Below are 3392 nucleotides of genomic sequence, written 5' to 3'. Positions count from 1 at the left end.
CTTTCCCTGGAGGGCAGGTAGTGGCTGGGTGCCATTTGGGCTTTTTTTCTTGCCTTTCATTTTGGAAAAAGGTCAGGGAGCCCTGCAGTGAGCCCCTGGGCCGCCCATGTTGCCCTGACATGCGGGGCGCAGGGTGTCAGCATGGGCTCAGGACCACCTTCCTTGGACTGTCACCTCGTGAGAGGCCTCGGGCACAGCCTGGCACTGCGTGTTGACACCAGAGCTGCCTGCAATACCAACTTCCTGCAAGTGAGCCCTAAAAATCTCGGTCAGGAATCCGAAACCTGACAGTTTCTTTTTAGTCAGAGGCTCCGCTCACGTGGCTTTATCTGTCCTTTCCTGCCCTTTGACAACCCCTCATGTCACCAACTCATCTGAACGCGAAGAATGCCTGGGTAACTTGGTGCTCCACAGGAAATCCTCGCCTCTGCTGTGGCTGCTAAAAAAACTTTTACGAGATGCAGCTGTAACCTTCAAGCATGCACCAGGAAAAACATCTGGTGCACTTTTCAGCAAAGCATTTAATAACATTTATTAATCCAAAACCACCACCGGACTGGGATTATCATATGATATATTACTTCAGGGTGTCTGCTTTTGTTTTTGGGAAGATAATCAATGGCTCAAGCTTGTTAATCTATAAGCAAATTAGGGCACTGTAATTGCACAGGCATGCTTGAAGAGGCCCAGGTAGTTTCTCCTTTGTTGTAAGCGCGATTTTGGTTCTCTTCCTTTTTTCTTTCATTTTAGGACGAATTAAATAGATCAGATAAATAAATCAATGGCTAAGTCTCCATCCCAGGAGAAGCAAGCAGCTCTTCTGTATACCTTCCTACAAGTAAGTTGTTCTCTATGAATTTTTTAAAGATCTCATATTCATTTCTTTTTCCTGAAGTCAAAATGTTTAAATGTCAAAATGTTTATAGAATATATTACCTAGAACAATCAAAAGAAAAGCCAGCATGAAATCTGTCTTTGAGCATTCCCTTTCAACAGTTAAAACTTGATCTAATTCTCATGCTTGTTATCAACATATTGTTAAAGAATTGCTATTACTAGTAAAAAATAAATCCCACCTAAGGAGGGGAGAAAAACTCTCCTAGATTTGTTAGCAGGCAGGATTTCTCCTCTGCACACAATTAGCACTCAGCCTCTGCTATGCTTTACCACAAAACAAATAAAGACCCCTTGCAACTACAAGGGTACATTAGGAAAAAGTGATTATAACAAGACTTAGGGGGCTACTGTAGCACCTTGAGTGAAATTAGGGCTGGGAGGGCTGTGTTGCTGCGTACTTGCCCATCACCAGCCCAGCGCATCCTGGAAAAATAAGTTTTCCTCTTACGCGCTGGAAATCACCCACAAAAATATTCCTTAAGCTTTAACCTGGGGAGGAGTGTGGCCCCCCCTCCAAACTGTACTGCTGAGCTGGGAAAGGACAGGAGAGAAAGGAGAGGTAGGAAAGCAGTCTTTACTAGTGGGGGGAGAAAGTCAATAGCGAAGAGCACACATTCAAAAAATCTACCGTGGTTTCTTAGCATGCTTTAGCTGTGTCTTTTCTGATCGCATCACACACTTTTGCTCTCTCTTGCTCCAATGTTTCTTTTTTCTCAGGTTTGTTGTGGCCCTCGTCCCTGCACTCAGCATGGAAGGAGGGTCAGGTCCGAGGACCTCACCTGCCCACAGGTACCACCACGTCCCCCCACAGTGGGCTGGCTGTCCCCTGCCACTGCCTTCACACAAGCTGGAAACTGAGCATTAGAAAAACAAGCGCAACACCAATCTCTTCATAAATAAATACGCGTGTCCTTCAAACACATCCCCTTTATGCAAAGCATAAGTAACAAAAGCTGTTAGCAGTAACCATACATGAGAAGGAGCTAGCAGGGGTGATGAGGTGTCAGAATTCCTCAAGAAAATTACCGAGGCCAGAGAAAAACATTGGGAAGACTTCAGCAGGGCCCCCAGGTGGGGGATGTGCTCCAGGCAAAGCCAGGGAAGTGTACCAGAGAGAGGTCACAAACACAGCGAGAGGTGAAAGGTGAGAGAAAACAGGTTGGCACATAGAATTAAGTCAATGATCAAGTATGGAAACGTTACAGGATCTTCTGCCTAGGGACCCCAGGGTTGAGTTCCCACAGACATGGGACTTTTCCAGTTGGGAGAGATGGTGTTGAGCTCTCCTGTGCTCCAGGTGCATCCCTTTGGGGCTGGCAGGTGAGCCAGATGGTCCACATGATGCTCCTCAGCCTTCCTGCAGGCAGAGCAGTTGTTCATCTGTGGGAGAAGAAGGGAGAACTCGCGTGCAAGTAAAACTCTTCCCCTCGTGACTTCACTCCATAAGGAAAATACAAACATATGGAAATGTGGCACGATTATCAATTAAAATTACCACTTCACACCTCCTTAATGGTTATGATTTTATTTTTGCAGTTTACTTATGATTGATGGCTATGAGTTTATTCACGGTAGTTAACCCTGTAGCCTTCCAGGACAAAAATCAGGCTCCGAGCACAGCATGTTCTTAGCTCAGAGACTTGTGGCCTGAGGTATGTAACAAGTTCTGCACATCCGTGTTACACCTGAACTTACCCACCAGGAACCTAAAATCCCTTGGGTTTTTTTCTCCCGTAGTTTTGTTACTTTTGGGTGTGAGTTATTCAACCGGCTAGCCCAGGGCTGAGGGTGTTGATACACCACCGCTCCTCTAACATTCCTCAGACAAGAGAGTCTCCTTAGAAGGCTAACATCATCTACAAATAGGAAAATAGTGTAAAAACAATAATGCTAAAGAGCAACCAGTAAATATCTGGCTTTTTAAAGTTTGAGAAGGGTCGTGGTAGCAAAAGATTATGTGCTCACATTTACGTTGTTACCTCTTTTTTCCACAAGCTAAGATTTCTTCCCCTTTCCTGTTTTTTTCTTCGTCAAAACTTGGTTGCTGATTTTAGCATCAATGTATTTTGCTTTCTTGTACGAGGATAGATCATACTGATCTTACTCCATCAAGGCAAAAGTACAGCCAAGGGTCATTTGGCCCCAGGGACATGTCCTCATACAGTTGGATGCTGTGCAAAAGCTGCTAAATGGCAGCGAACTCCAATATTATGTATGAATTGGCTTGCGCTCTCATTTGGCAGAGACGGGGGACAGCCGAGCAGATGCACATTTCCTTCTCCTATCGGCCAGTAACAACAGCTCATCCTTCTTATCGTCAGATGAAGCTGGAGGCGAGCACAGAAGAGATAAACACGACAGACTCCGCCTCATTGATCTCCCACTGAACCACAGACAGGAAAATAAGTCCTCTGCTGCTGGTGGCAGCTGAGTTTTCTCCAGCACCTTCACACAGTTTAGCGTACGAAGGGTTGCGCCGAGCCCCGAGCCTGCCT

This window comes from Egretta garzetta, unplaced genomic scaffold (genome assembly GCF_000687185.1).
Source record: "Egretta garzetta isolate BGI_Z169 unplaced genomic scaffold, ASM68718v1 scaffold373, whole genome shotgun sequence".
Classification (NCBI taxonomy): Eukaryota; Metazoa; Chordata; class Aves; order Pelecaniformes; family Ardeidae; genus Egretta; species Egretta garzetta.
Note: the sequence above shows the minus strand (reverse complement) of the source record.